We start from the raw sequence: 17,072 nt of genomic DNA, 5'->3' as shown, positions 1-17,072 counted from the left end.
GCGTTAGTCATGAAGCCTTAAAAGGCTTTTGAGATTATTTGCAGCAAGTGTGTATTTAGATGATTTTGTATGTCATTATTCAGTCGTAACGGGCAGGGGAGTTACAGTGACATAAGTCAGCTTTTCACCCCCTCGGCATAACGAAGGCAAAAACGAACAAACTAGAAATAACTATACGATGCTAAGGCTGCATAAAGACAATTAAATGTTTTGCGGGCACATTTTGTTCAAAAGTGACAAGGGCGGTAGGACTTTATTTATACCTTTTGAAAGAAAAAACAGTGACGAGTGAGGAACACTTTTTTCTCTCTCAGAAATACAGCTTGGGAAGTTTAGCGTGTGTTAATGAGTTGTATCTTCAGTCACGCTCGTTCGTGCAGACATGCATTCTTATAGTGGACAAATGGATGATCGGGACGCTGCCAAGCTAAAATTATTTTTTAAATGGCAATAAAATATTGTTACGGGCACAAATAAAAGTGACGAGAAACATTTCACTTTTATTAATTAGCCTTAATATATTTGATACAGGTAAATGACAGAGACCAAACACAAAAATGTGACAATTTAATGAACACCGATATTCACTTATATTTACAACCCTTGAAGAACATAAGCATAACTTCCGTTATGTTGAAGAGCATATCGGTTGATTCAATCAAGACGATTTCCCCGCATGGGTACAATACATGGATGTCTCACCAGGTATTCCTGACGAAGCATTGTTAAAAAGGATCATAAAAGTATCATCACTTGAAAGCCGAAGTTTTCGATGAATCCGATTTATTTTTTTTAAAAGGTATATGTTACTGGCAGCAAGGTGGATTTTGTATTCCGATGACTGTAAACGGCCTTGATAAGCTGATGTGTCTACGGCTGGTTCCTATGAGCTTACACGTCATTTGAACCGTCCGGTAGTCCAGTAGGTACAGCTTATTTTACGTCGAGGACCTGGTTCTAAGCCCATTCTCAGAGAAAATGTCTCATGCTCATGTTTAGCGTCCCCGTCGTGTGTATCATTTGTGTTTGGTCTTTGCTTACAACAATACTCTCTCACTACCTACTCATACTGAGCGGTGGCGTAACCAAGCGTACATAATGTTCGATCACCACGTCGAAATACCAATTTTGGCACAGTAGCATAATCCTTAATATCCTCTGGCATAAGCTTGGAACAAGTTCACTTGAAACGTCACTAACTTACTATTAATTCGTGGCAGAAATGTACGATATAATTAAACGGTGAATAGGTTTGATTTAAAGATGCCCTAACAATATTAAGTATTAGTATTACGTCATACCTGCTTTCTGGTGTTAAGATCGTGAGGGGTAACCTAATTGTTAGAGCATCCGCTCCCCACGCCGAAGATCCGAGTTCGATTCCCCAAATGGGCACAGTGTATGAAGTCCATTTCTGGTGTCCTCCGCCGTGATATTACTACAATATTGCTAAAAGAGGCATGAAACTGAACTCACTCACTCGAAGCAATAGCATCGGATCCTGGTAACATAAATGCCCGCAACTCTGCATTGACTGCCGTGGTGCCTCTGATAACAAGGACCACCCTGACCAACTTTAATCCACAAACACAACAATATAGGCAAATTATCCCGTACACGTCAACACTTGAATGGCACTAGCAGCAAACGCTAAAAAAAGCTTGTGAAGGGGATACACATGTATAGATGGCATGAAAAAACATGGGTATGCAATAATTTTCAAATAGCGAGAGCTGGGTGGGTGAATGATATACCCTCAGAGATAGTTTGGTCGAGAGTTGCGGTTCAAAGAGGGTATTGTGCCAACGTGTGTATAGAGGAAGAAGGAAGGTCCCCCGTACAGGTAGGGCCATGACAGTAGTCTTGTATTGACATAATGTTCTGTATAACTATTTATACTATACACAGTTTGCCCTTTAAACATTTGGTTTAAATACACAAAGGTTGTTGACGGTCTGCATGTGTTCTTTTCAGTGATGTAGTTTTGTGACTGGTGTTATCAGTTTGTATGTTTTGTTATCTCAGGATGTGTATTTAACTACAAATGACATAGGGAAGCAGAGATGGAACATTTCGCTGATATTATAGTCAAAACTGGATTATATTCTATGGTTTGACTTGCAATGGAAACTACAACACAACCCTCAACACAACCCTCAACACAACCTTCAACACAAATCCTCAGCACAACCCTCAACACAAATCCGCAACAACAAAAGTATCGACAATAGAGACTACAACACAGCGTAAAATACATCCACTGTATTAACTATCGCACAACATAAATTACAACCTACAACAAAGCCTGCAACATAACCTGCAACGTGTTTTCAATAAAACGTAAAAAACATTTTCAATACAACTTATAATACAATCTCCAATACAACGTAAAACAACTCTCCAATACAACCTGCGATGGACTTTCCAACACAACGTCATATAAACCTCCAATACAACCTGCAATACATTTTCAAATACAATGTCAAATAATTCTCCAATACAACTTACAACACAATCTCCAATACAACGTGAAGTAAATCTCCAACACAACGTAAAATAGACCTCCAATACAACCACCAATAGAACGACAACCACCATAACAAATAACACAACCTTCAATGAAACCTGCAATACAATCCTGAGTACAATGTATAATAAACACAACACAACGTACACCGTCACCCACCATTCTGCCTCCAACGTATTCCCGAAACACATAATACATTTCACATAACATGCAATCTACAATACAACGTACATAACGGTATGTCAAAGAGCCCAGTCTACAGTATCACTTATTCTGAACCAGAAAACAGAATGTACAGTACAACCCACGAGTCTACATACAACCAGTTGAGTAATGTTCACTGACAAGCACGTGTATGGTGCTTGTCGAAACGAGAAGATCCCGCACGGTGCGATAAACGCGATTTGATAAGCAACTTGGCCTGAATGTATCCAAACAATTTAATACACGGGAAAGTATGACTCAAAATCTTGAACATTAAGACGTGTTTAGTGAAGTTCTTCCATGTCGACTGCTCTAGTTAGCTTATGGCCCAGTACACCTTTGGACCAAGTACAGCTGTTTATGCCTAAAAACACTGAAACAGCCTTCTTGTTTCCTTATGTACTTAATTGTCCCTTACTGTACACACATACACGTTAGCTGACCTTACATACTAATTCACCCAAACCCTACCGGTTGCTTTATTTCAGCTGAGCAGCAATGTTAATGCAAACGTGAAAAGACACACTCCTGTGAACGCTAGGTATGCGACAGGGAGATATGCTTGATTCCTCCTGATCTCTGCTTACCGATGAAATATTCAAATATAGTGATAACAGCAATTTAACATCTAATGTCATACCCTGGGGGTATATGATTGGGGTATGTTCGTTACCTGACACTGGAAGTGTTGCATGTGTACAGCCATACTTGTATCAGGTGTATACAGGGACATACAGTCACGTCGGTTTCCTATGACCTACATACAGGCTCGTGACTAAACTCTATATATTGTGCAAGGTTATGTTTTCGCCGGAGGTGAGGTATACAAAAGATTCCTTACCTCCTTGATGGTTGATGGTTAGTTTGTTCCCTCGTGTTTTAAAGATGATTCGACTGTTTTAGCAAACAGTAGCCACGAGCAGCTTGTTACCTACAGTCGGGTTTACCGTGTCACTGTTTTTACTTCCTGGTTGGGAGTTGACACCGATACACACTTCGACGCGCTATATATTGTTATCCTGACCTGTTAGTACCAGCTAGGTAGTAATAGCATTACCTGACGGTCACTATAATTTATCAGTGATGATTAAACAAGTAAGATAACCTCGACATAACAATAACAACATAACAACGCTTAGTTATTCATCGATCGTATCTCGTTGCTACGTTTCACTGCTCTAAGTCTGTCTCCAGACCGTGGATGTTAAACCAAATAGAAACGCAAGTCAAGTCTAGAATTGCCTCTGCTCCATTTTGAGTGAGTGAGTTTAGTTACGCCGCTTTTAGCAAAATTCCAGCAATATTACGGAGGGGGACACCAGAAATAGGCTTCACACATTGTATCCAAGTAGTGGGGATTCGAACCTGAGTTTTCCTCGTAAATACCAGACGCTTTAACCACTTGGCTACCCCACCGCTAATGCTCCAGTTTCAGTTTAAAGGTGTATATGTACATTTAGGTTATTATTTATATTTCTGACATTAAATGTCAGTTATCTAACTTCATTTAATTTACATATCGCCTTTAGGGCGTGAGGGAATACAATACAGGGTGAGGGGAGGTGTGACACAATGGGACTATAACATCTTAGCATTTGACAGTATCCCCTTACATAATGTGTAGTGTCAGGCATACATCGACTACTGCCACCCGTACAAATATATATACTGTATAATACCTCTACATCGACTACTGTCAAGAGTACTACTACTACTACTACTACTACTACTACTACTACTACTACTACTACTACTACTACTACTACTACTACTACTACTACTACTACTACTACTACTACTACTACTACTACCACCACCACCACCACTACTACTGCTGCTGCTACTACTACTACTACTACTACTACTACTGCCACTGCTACTGCTGCTGCTGCTGCTGCTGCTGCTACTTCTACTGCTACTACTGCTACTACTACTACTACTAAATGTCATTATTATTATAGTTCATTTGTACCGTGCTATTTCCATTCACATTAAATGCTCAAAGCACACAGACTTAAAATCATACTAATCTACTAGTCACTTGAGATGACACTAGTCATCAGGATATGACAATCTAAAGAGATGAATTTGGAGACTTCGTTTGAACAACAACAACAACAACAACTACTACTACTACTACTACTGCCACTGCTACTGCTGCTGCTGCTGCTACTTCTACTGCTACTACTACTTCTACTGCTACTGCTACTACTACTACTACTACTACTACTACTACCACCACCACCACCACTACTACTGCTGCTGCTACTACTACTACTACTACTACTACTACTGCCACTGCTACTGCTGCTGCTGCTGCTACTTCTACTGCTACTACTGCTACTACTACTACTACTAAATGTCATTATTATTATAGTTCATTTGTACCGTGCTATTTCCATTCACATTAAATGCTCAAAGCACACAGACTTAAAATCATACTAGTCTACTAGTCACTTGAGATGACACTAGTCATCAGGATATGACAATCTAAAGAGATGAATTTGGAGACTTCGTTTGAACAACAACAACAACAACAACAACTACTACTACTACTACTACTGCTGCTGCTGCTGCTGCTGCTACTACTACGACGACGACGCCATGTGGACCGATGTGATAGTATAAAAATGTATTCTAAAAGTATATTCTAAATTCAGAGGCAATACATATAATACAAAAGCAGTGCTAGGGATGATAATATCAACCTCACTACAACCATAGTCAACCTCACTACAACCATAGTCTCACTACAACCATACTCAACCTCACTACAACCATACTCAACCTCACTGCAACCATACTCAACCTCACTACAACCATACTCAACCTCACTACCACCATAGTCACAGCTCACTACAACCATACTCAACCTCACTACAACCATAGACACAGCTCACATACCCCCGCTTCCAACTTTGGGACATGGAAATCACCACTATTAATATATAATGTGACAAGGATCAGCAGCTCACAAAACTTTCTCCTTGATTCTGCTAAAATTTATATACATGTTAGACAACAGTTTTTCCATGTACACATTTATTTGCATATATGAAATGAAGAAATTAACCATTTAGAACCAATCAGGGCTACATTTGTTCTTACATTGTGACATGAACAAAACAACCCATGTAGATACAGAAAAACAACCCATGTAGATACAGAAAAACATCACACGTTGATAACATCAAGGAAATAAGTAATCTAGACACAGAGAATAAACCACAGACTGGTACATATGACACAAAGAAAGACTATGAAAAGTGAACAGGGAACATCACACTTTGAATAATCACATTTTGCAATAAATAGCACATTGTACATCTGTGGGTCATGATTAACTTGTGTATTAAGTTTGGTGAACCTAGAATGCATAGTTTCGGTGATATGTTGTGACCAGGTAACCATCAAACATACTTTGCACCAAGTCATGTTTCCATGGAAACAACAGCAAAACAATTTCTGAAAAATAAACAGAATAGCAAAAGGCACATCAATGGGTAATGACTAACGTGTGTAGAGTTTGGTGAACCTAGCATGTAAACTTCAAGAGATATGCCCCGGACAGTTTCGGGACGGAAGGACCCACGTTACTACAAAGATTCCAGGACCCCGTTTCACGAAGCGATCTTAGCGTCAGGATGATGGTAACTCCCATATACTTTAACATAGTTGTAGCGCTAAGATGATGGTAACTCCCATACCTTAGACTTAGACTGTCGTAACGCTAAGATCGCATTGCGGAACGGGGCCTGAATCATTTTTAACATTTATATTGAACTCTGCGTCACTGGACAGGCCTATGGGGTTGTAGTGCATTCTAAATATACCACATATCTAAATATACAGCACACTACAGCCCTCTACTGAATGCCAACAGGTACGTGTGTCCCTTGGAATGATTAACACTGCCACATAAAACATAATATTAACTTACATTAACACACATTAAATGTGTACTGTCGCTTAACTTTTAAAAAATACCCTTTTGGTACAGTCATATTTAACTTTAAAATAATGGGCAAAAAGCGGTATCCTTTGGAGTATAACCATCAAATTCCTATGCCATCGACAATGTGTTGAAGAACGCTGGTCACGAGGTTCTACGACTACCGCCATACCATTGCGATTTGAATCCAATTGAAGTGATATGGGGGACATCAAGGGGAAGGTATCGCGCTACAACACGACATTCAAGTTATCTAACGTTGAAAAAAATGTTCACACGGCAATAAGGGAGACTGATATCAGTCGGTGGGAAGCCTGTGTCAAACATGCATTGGCAGTTGAAAATTAGTACTGGAAACTAGATGGTATTAGAGAAGAGGCCATCCCACCAATCTTAATACGTCTTGGAGATGAATCAGATACTGACCTGTCTCAAGAAGAGATGCTTTGTGATAGAAAAATCTTGAAAAATTCGAGGAAAACAAGTTGGTGATCAACCCCCAGAATACAAATCAAAGACCCACTTCAGTAATGTGTACATGCATAGTTTCACAGAAATATCATCAATGGACTGTGAATGATGCCTTGAAAATAAACCTGTCCCCTAACTACCATATGCTCAAAATATTTTCATGGAACCTAAACAATCAAAATTCTCTGTTATTTACATGTGCATGAAAAGACATCGCAATAACAGTTTGAAAACATCATATAAATTATGTGACATATTTGATTTGGAGATGACTGCTGTCCTACACCGGTATTGACACCGTTAACTAATGCAAAATACACGTGCTTTAAGCCACGTGACATGACCTGGCGAGTATAATGTAAAAATGTGACATGTGACCTGCCTATTTGCATGACCGGGTCGCTGTTCCGGTAAGTAGCTCAACACCCTTGACATGTGAGGTGTTGTTGTGACTTGAAATAATTTCAGACTTTCTTATTATCGAGTGATAAATTGTGACAATTAAAATCCTCAGTGGTAGAAGAATTATAAAGCCCCATACCAAACTGGAAACAGCACTTATAGGTTTGAAGTAAAGTTACCAAACACCGTCCTGAAACATTTTCTGCCAGACTATATGTAGGCAGACAGTCTGAGCACCGAGCCACGTTGTCAGGATAACAGAGTTCTGTGCGTGGTCTGATTGTCCTACACTTATTCCTGACATGCAAGAACATGCATGCTGATGATAAAATTCCGTTCTTTATATCACCTTATCGCCTGATCCTGGATGATGGCGAACACACCAAAGAAAAAGAACACTTTACTTCACGTTTAGTTGTAGATGCGTTTGACTATCATTACAGATGTTAAGCTGTACATACATACACACACACGCACGCACGCAAGCAAGCACACATACATACATACATACATACATACATACATACATACATACATACTACGACCACTACAACTACGATCACTACAACTACGACCACTACAACTACGATCACTACAACTACGACCACTACAACTACGACCACTACAACTACGACCACTACAACTGATGCTACAACTACAGAAGCTGTTACTGAACTTTTTTGTTTTTAGGACATAAATTCTGCAAAAACACTCACAGAGGTGGTCTGACGTTTTGATTATGATGGGCGTTTCATTGAGTATTATAAGTTTGTTCGTCTTCGACAAACCAAACGGACTTCAGGACAAAACCTCACAGAAAGCAACGGACGTAAAATACGACAGATACAACAGTGAGTGCTACCGTCTACACGGCAGTTGAAACGATGAGAGCGAGAGTGAGTCAGTATGATTTTATACCGCTTTTTACAATATCCCAGCAATACCAAGACGGGTATCGCCAGAAATGGACTTCACACACTGTATCCAGCTGGGGAATCGAACCTATGACGAGCTACCGCTCTAGCCACGAGGTTATTATAGTGTCTAATTCAGGACAGCCATCGACCAAATATTTCTAAAATCCCCAAAGTGTGTAACCAAGCCACATGAGAACAATTCGTTATTATTTAATCTGACCCGTGAAGGTCCCGGGGTAGAATAGGCCTTCAGCAACCCATGCTTACCATAAAAGGCGACTCAGCTTGTCGTAAGAGGCGACTAACGGGATCGGGTGGTCAGACTCGCAGACTTGGTTGACACATGTCATCGGTTCCCAGTTGCGCAGATCGATGCTGATGTTGTTGATCACTGGATTGTCTGGTCCAGGCTCGATTATTTACAGACCGCCGCCATATAGCTGTAATATTGCTGAGTGCGGCGTAAAACTAAACTCACTCACTCACTCACTCACTATTATTTAATCTGCATTCTTGTTTTTTATCACTACCACAGCATACAGTGTCTTGTCAGCTTTTGTTGGTGGTGGTTGGAGTGTTGTTATCTCATATCGTTTCATAGACAATACGCGGTGTGACATCATAACAGTGTCGCACTGCTAGAGCGAATACATATAGAGTTCTTTATCACTTGTTAGACCCATGTAACACTGGGGATAAAAGCAGAGGCCGCAACCCTGCAGCAAGGAGAATGCTTGCAATGTGACAGGAGTAACACATTATGATCAGAGTTACTTCCCTTTGACTAGACCTCCCGATATAGTCGGTATGAAATACTCGATAGACAACATAAAGTTGTGGTAATTAGTTCCGTTTTAGTTTAAAATAATAACTGTCACTTTTAAGGCAACTGTATTAAAAACAAAAACGCTGGCACTGGTTTGAACCCAAACACAACACGATAACGTCGGTCCCGTTAACGAGCGATCCGAAAACTTCGTGCAAATCGTGCAAGTTTTAAAAGGTGAGAAACGTAAGTGTGGGTCATTTTCTAAATACAAGTGCATGGTTGTGGCATAAATACCAACGTTGGACAAAGCAGTTATGCAGTAATCTAAAAGACCACCACAGATATTCCAAGACTTACGAAGTGCATCGAGACAGGGAGGTCGGTATGGCCACTTCACATAACTGGGCCAGTCAGAAAATCTGGTCCCTTTAAGGAATTCCGGAACTGTGCCTGTACTATATTGCACACTGTCGTTGAAAAGGCCCAGTACAGACAAAGAACTATGGTCCAATACACTGGCGTAACGGCTGCAAATTGGCCCTTTATAGTTTGGCGGGCACTGGCCCAGTTAAGTTTAATACAGTTTGTACTCTTTTATAAAGCTGATACCAAACACAACTATGAAAAAGAAAAAAACACACGACAACACACGTTTATCCATATGAGTTTGATTCATAAAACAAGATGAAAACGTGATGGGTTACTCTTCCATTGTCCTTCTGGATGAACCTGTTCAACTCTAGTTTCAAAAGTTAGTTCACCTGATGCAGACTTTTTAAAAAGGAATTTTCAAGGTTTCTTTTAGAATTCAGTTTTGACGTTTGTTCAATAAGACATGGTTATCAAACAACACTATGAATTATTGAATGTATGTTCTGGAATGATCAGATTTTACATGACCTAATAACATGATGCATAGTAAATGTTTCAAATACCCCTGTCCCAGCAATATTCATGCTGCATGTGGGTGTTCAATATTTAGTTCAGCACTCACCCTTAGTTGAAAATATAGTTTTAATAAGTGCTTCAAAAATAAGTACTTTACAGTGCCAGATTAAGTCAATTTACATTCAGAAATATGGAAAATGTCACATTCTACCATCTGGCCATATGTATTGAATTAACGACATGGTCCTGAGATAATCTCCCACAATTAGCCAGACAGGAAGTCTACTGTCCATAATGGGCCTGTACTTGGTCGGTACAGTATTAAGGTACAGTATTTACGCGGCAACCGCTAATATATACAGTTTTGTCTGTAACGGACCACTGACGGAAAACAATCACTGGTTCAGTACTGGCTCTATACTGTCGTACTTTATGCCAGTACCAGCGATAGAGGCGAGGATGATGCCAGTACTGGCCCAGTTACTTGATGTCAGCTGGGCAATAGTGACCTCACAAAGTTCGTTTGCAAGAACCCTCACCTGCAGCCAGGCCACCATTAGCAAACTGATAACTACTACCAACAAGCAGGCCAGACCCAAGGCCGCCCAAGACCAACAGTCACAACACCGACCGATCCGCCCCAAAACAGGGCCTAGAGTGTCGAAGGTCTCTTAGCACTAAGCCAGTGGTTAGTGATTCGGTTTTGTCAGAAGCGATGACAGAGTTCATGTTGTTTTACGAAATCAGCGACTGGCGTCAGACTGTGTGCAAGAATTTCATCCGCCCTTCATGACGACGGAGAAGGCGTCATGGTGTGGGGTAGCATCTGTGACCAGAGAACAAGATGACTGGTTAACGTTGGGAAAAAATCTGAATGCCCAGCGATACAAAGATGAAGTGTTGAGACTTTTTTGTGGTGACCTTTATTCGACAACAGCCAAGAGGAGACATTTTGCAGCGCGACAACACAACGCTCCACAGTGCCACACTTATTCAAGAGATAGTAGCACCCTCGTTAAAGTCAGCGTATTGCTTTGGCTAGCGCGGGTTCCTACATAAACATAAACTTCACTGAACATCTCTGGGATTATCTTGATAATCGGCTGAGACAGCGCGTACCACCTCCAGCGAGCCGCTGAACTATACTCACTCACTCGTTGCAAAATGTAAACGTTACCCCTCAGCAATCATTCTAATAGTTGTTTTGTCACTGTTACATATATATATTCCTTTGTAACACGGCAGAAAGACTGAGTGAGTTTAGTTTTAGCTGCTTTTAGCAATGGTCTAGCAATATCACGACAGGGGACACTAGAAATGGGCTTCGCACATAGTACCCATGACTGGAATCGAACCCGGGTCTTCGAACATTCAGAGAAGCAGTAATCACTAAATGCACTTTTTGTGTTTGGGAGCAACGTTTCTTTGCGTTTACTTTAATTCGGTATGAATTGATGTAAACTAATTGTGGAAGCCGTACAGTTATATGGAATTAAACACGAGTAATTGATTGGTTTGTTGGTTTACGCCGCAATATTTCAGCTATATAGTTGCGGTCTGTAAATGATCGAGTCAAGACCAGACAACCCAGTGATCAACATCATGAGCATCGATCAACGCAACTGGGCTACCATGACATGAGTCAACCAAGTCAGCCAGTCTGATAACCCGATCCTGTTGGTCGCCTGTTACGCCTGTTGGGTTCATTAAGATCCAGATCTTCACAGGTAGCAGGAGATTAATAACCTCGAGTTTCAGTAATTATCCTCCCTTTCTAAACATGTTCTTGCGTAATATATACAGGTGTTTATAAACAGACAATGAACGGTAAGTATCTTCTGCGACAGAGAGTCAACTTTTGTTGAGTTATAGTGTATAATCATAGAGTCATAGCGGTGGAGAGGAAAGAGCATGCAAGCCTATTCAAATAATACAAACGCGTCTTTGCATGTATGTTCCTTGATACTTTAGAGTCAACCAACCTTGGCCCAAGCTTGGGTTTATTAGTCTACCTGAGTTACATGTTCACAGGACCTCTGTCTAGATGGGAGATAGGCCGTGACGGGATGTGTCGCGGGCTGCGATTGGACGGTGTGATATAGGCAGCATTCAGCGGTACCCTGGCATACAAAAGAAAGCGCACATTTGGTGCCTTGGGATTTCAAAATCAAACTCCACAAGGACATGCAAGTCACTAGCACCATATACATATTGTTAAACACTCTACATACACTCTTAAAAAAAGGAAACGTATGCACTATGTTTAGAAGTATTTAGTGCGTTTGTTGAAGAGAATTATTGTTTTTAATTTTGATGGTAATATGGTAAAAATTCTCCAATACAACAGCGGCCTTCATTGTTGTGTTGATGTTTACTGAGTCCGCAAAATGACGTTATTGTTAATATTTTGTATGGCCACCACTGGCGGCAATTACAGCTAAGCATTGTCTATGCACATATTGTGCAATTCGACGATGTCGCTCTTGCCGAATTCTTCACCACCGTTCCTGCAGTGCGATATCCAGTTGCGGAAGTGTCTGACGCGTGTTTTTGACGTTTGACTTATCCGTTGATGTATTGTTTTGCTGTCAAATTCCAACGAACCACCAAGAAATCAGATCTTTGTGTGCTAGACTTTTCACCCCACACCATGACGCTTCCTTCATCGAATCTGTCAATCTGTCTAATGTCATTAGGGGCAAAACATTCATTTCTCAGACGTTAAACACGCTGTCTTCCATCTCGCTGGTGAAGACGAAATCGTGATTTATCACTGAACCAAACTCTCCAACAGTTTCTAAGGTTTCAGTGCCGGTAGTCTCTCAAAAAAACTGGCCTTCCTGGTCGATCCATAGTGCAAGCAATCTATCCCCAGCCTTGGCAGTTTGGTAGAAACCAGGGATGCGTTGTGCACTCCCCACGGCTGTGGCAATGACACAAGTGAGCGAACACGTTGTAACGGTCCTGGGCTTCCTGGGCTTGGATGGTAACTATTCGACGGCCGCTCACCTGCAACCAGGCCACCATCAGCAAATTGATAAACAACTACCTCCTAGGTAAGATCGGGAAGACCAATAGACACGACATCCCCAGAACAAAGTGGGTGACACACACCTGGTCACGTAACTTGGAGTCAGGTTCCGCTAGGCACAGTAAACGTTTCTTTGAGCACAGAACCTCATCGCATCGCACTTTATACGCTTCAGCAAAGTGCATGAGTCAGGATTTAACTAGAAATGTCCCATGATTCACTTCCTGAGACACTTGCCTTAAAATACGAGTACTTATATTTCAAATTGTGTAACCCTACAATAGATTTTACTTATCGAGTTAAAACAATCGGTGGAAGTCCATTTCCCTTTATTAAGAACAGAGAGCGTTGACAAAAATTGAACAAATAAAGCATTTTCGAGCGTAAGTGTTGAAATGTATAGGTAATTTGTTCAACAGTTGAGTTGGATTACGATTTATGTGCATTATGCCTGGGTTTAAGTGAATCTACAAGTATAACAGTATGGATGCCCACAGCAAATAGATATCAAATTTGTTTTGGGGATCAGCACAGCCATACGTTTACTCCATTTTATGGTTTTAATCCTCATTCCTCAGATCTATGGACGAGAATACGGTTGAATTATTTTTAATTAAAACTCTATTGAACGCGTAATGCAGGTTTTTTTAAACCAAGATTGTGCTGTAAGAAAAGAAACCCCAACGCCTGTACAAGCTTTAAACACGTTGGCCTCACTATGTCGAAATGGACGGTCGCGTTTTACACTGTTGATAGTAATGGAACTGTTTCATGTGCGTAATCAAAGTATGTATATATGATCTTAATAACGCCTCTGCATATTAATCGTTGAATGTACTTTTTTGAATGAATATTGTAAATGGGCAATAAGCGTGGTGTGTGTGAACAAACACTAGCAATAAAAAAACACACATCAGACAGTAAATATTTGTGTAGAGTAATTATAGGTACGCCCTGTATACATACAGAGTATAATGCATTTGTGAAGAAAGTAGTATTAACATTGCCAATTAAAGTAGCGTATGTTTAGCAAGAGGTGATGCGCCACTGGTTACTCAGTGTTGGCATAGCAACGTCATGAGATAGTCATCGGTTCTGTATTGCGATTCGGTGGGATGCGACTAGCGAATGCGAGAGAAACGGAATTCGACACATTCAAGCTCGACACAAACTTGCAAACTTCAACATCAAGTACCCGTGAAGATCAAGCTTAGAAGTGATCTTCAGTAACCCCTGCTTGGCTGACACATATCATCGTGTCCTAATAGCGTCGATCGATCGATGCTCATGCTGTTGACCACTCTATTATCTGGTCCCTGCCATATCGCTTAAATATTGCTGATTGTGGCACTGAGAACTGAGAACTTCCAAGAATCACATGGCTTGGTTGACACATTTCATCGTATCCCATTTGTGTAGATCGATGCTCATGCTGTTGACCACTGGCTTTACAGATAGCTAGAATATTGTTGAGTTCGGTGTAAAATAAAAGGCAAACACAACAGGAACATTGAAAAGAACTCCAACCAGAGCACTTGTAACTGGGACCGACCCGATTTTTCTGCATCTTCCTCCCTCCTTCCCCAACCTTGATTAACACTACCCTACGTTGTTCCATTCCTGTTTTACTGTCCCTTCGAAAACAAACGCACATACCTGCTTCTCCTTCATCCGTATTTGCATGTTTCAAAATGTCGATCCCTAATGTCTCTTACACGGAAAGTGATGCATGGAAATGGATGATTGTCGGAACGGAAGAGATATTGGTTGCCAGAACAAAAGCTGTGTTTATTTTTATTTTGCTATTAATGTCATAAATTAGTCATGTATCCCGAGACCGGAAGTACTTGTTCTGATGGTGTATCAAGTGGGACAGCCACTGACGTAATCTGTAATCATCTGTAATAATATCTCTAAAAATAGGTTTCACACACTGTACCCATGAAAGGACTTGAACCTCGATGTGACAAGCGAACGCTTTAACCACTATTCTACCACACCTCCTGGCTCGTTATAGTTAGTCCTCACCCTGTTAATTATGGTCCCTTAGTCCACACCAGTTAATCCTGGTCCGTTAGTCCGCACTCTGTTAATCCTGGTCCGTTAGTCCAGACCAACCCTGGCTCTTTTGGCTATCTTTTAATCCTGGTCCGTTAGTCCGCACTCTGTTAATCCTGGTCCGTTAGTCCAGACCAACCCTGGCTCTTTTGGCTATCTTTTAATCCTGGTCCGTTAGTCCGCACTCTGTTAATCCTGGTCCGTTAGTCCAGACCAACCCTGGCTCTTTTGGCTATCTTTTAATCCTGGTCCCTTAGTCCGCACGCTGTTAATCCTGGTCCGTTAGTGCAGGCCCTGTTAATCCTGAACCATTAGACCGCACGTTGTTAATCCTGGACCGTTAGTCCTCACCCTGTTAACCCTGGTCCCTTAGTCCACACCCCGTTAATCTTGGTCCATTGGTCCAGACCAACCCTGGCTCTTTTGGCTGGACTTTGTTAAAAGGTTACGACTATTTGATTGTGATAATTCATTGGCCTGCATTTTGAAATGCAAAGCCGTGCGTCATAACACAGGGGCGTGGATCACTTAGAAACAGAGTTAGAAAGACACGCAGGTGTAGATACCCTACCCAAGTACCATATGAAAGGAAAGGACCGACGAAACCACCCCCTCCTCAAGATTTAGATTTCATCACGTAAAGTATTTTTTAAGTCCCTTGGAGGCCTAACTAGATGATTTCCCTACAAAATGAGCTATGAATAGTCACAAACGAATCATTATTTCAAAGGTTAAACGCCACGAAACACCGAAATATTCTTCGTCAAAATCATGGATCGCCCAAGACAGCAAACCTCACGTACTGACAGCGCCTATGTGGGGCCAGATTCGACCGGCTGCAGCATTCCACCGGTCTAAAAACATATTGCAACATCTACATATCATTTCTCAACAGTAAGCGGCATTTTCTCCAAAATCACCATAGATGGCCTTGACATTCAAGTGACCTTAACAATAACTTTGACTGAAGAGGGGGCGGTTTCGTCGTTACATACATTTCCTATTACATAGTACAAGGGTAGGGTCTGTACACCTATATGGCTGTCTAACTCCTTTTCTAAGCGATCCACATCCATGTGAATCATAATGTACCAACCGAACAATACTCTCATGAGCCAAACAATACTCTCGTGAGCCAAACAATACTCTCGTGAGCCAAACAATACTCTCGTGAGCCAAACAATACTCTCATGAGCCAAACAACACTGTCATGGGCCAAAGCTACCCGCCTTTGACAAATTCATGGTTATACCTTCTTCATCACCGCGCCGTGATATTGATGGAATATAACCGGTGGAAAACCATACTCACTCACTCACACACTCACTCACTCACTCACTCACTCTCATAAGTGACGTAAAAGGAAAGTGGTCTGTCGAGGTTAGCTTTAACAAAACCGACGTCAGTGTTTTGAAATGTGTGCACAATGTTAGTGACTTGTGAGTCACAAAGCACTTTTCGACATATTTACATTTTTGTGGAAAATTTACCCTTTCGTTTGTACGTCAGTTTGTTTACTAGATCGTCATACGGATTTCTCAAACTGAGGACAACTTACAGATACTCGAAAGATTAATAGGTCGAACTCAATGTCAAATGATGATAGTCACAACCGGACTTCACAATGTATAGTACCCATCAAAATGTTAGATTCACTAGTGTAAATGTAACCACTTGCTTCAGTCAACTGTTCTAAGTTACATTTTGCATGTAACAGCGGGACACCTTATATTTTTATAGTGAAACTCCCATAGGCCATGGACAGACGGGTGCTCTGTCGGGAGACAGCACTCTACCCCGTATGCAGGCACGTGCGAAACGATCGTTTGTGCGTGCGACTCATCATCCTACGG

At 41.1% G+C, this 17,072-nt stretch overlaps 1 protein-coding gene across 2 annotated transcripts in view; it reads right to left on the bottom strand.

The window, feature by feature from the left end:
• The window catches only part of LOC137265950 (SH3 domain-binding protein 2-like), a 33,481-nt gene extending 18,596 nt beyond the window's left edge, over positions 1 to 14,885 (bottom strand). Inside the window, exon 1 of one of the 2 annotated variants that reach the window (XM_067801435.1) lies at positions 14,818 to 14,885. The gene's annotated coding sequence lies outside the window, so the exon portion shown is untranslated. Of the gene's footprint in view, positions 1 to 3,572; positions 3,750 to 14,817 lie in introns of those variants that run through there. The other variant, XM_067801434.1, reaches the window with a different exon arrangement.
• Between the last annotated feature and the right edge of the window lie 2,187 nt (positions 14,886 to 17,072).

Source organism: Haliotis asinina, chromosome 15 (genome assembly GCF_037392515.1).
Source record: "Haliotis asinina isolate JCU_RB_2024 chromosome 15, JCU_Hal_asi_v2, whole genome shotgun sequence".
Classification (NCBI taxonomy): Eukaryota; Metazoa; Mollusca; class Gastropoda; order Lepetellida; family Haliotidae; genus Haliotis; species Haliotis asinina.
The sequence above is the reverse complement of the archived record's forward strand: the minus strand, read 5'-3'. Positions and strand labels throughout refer to the sequence as shown.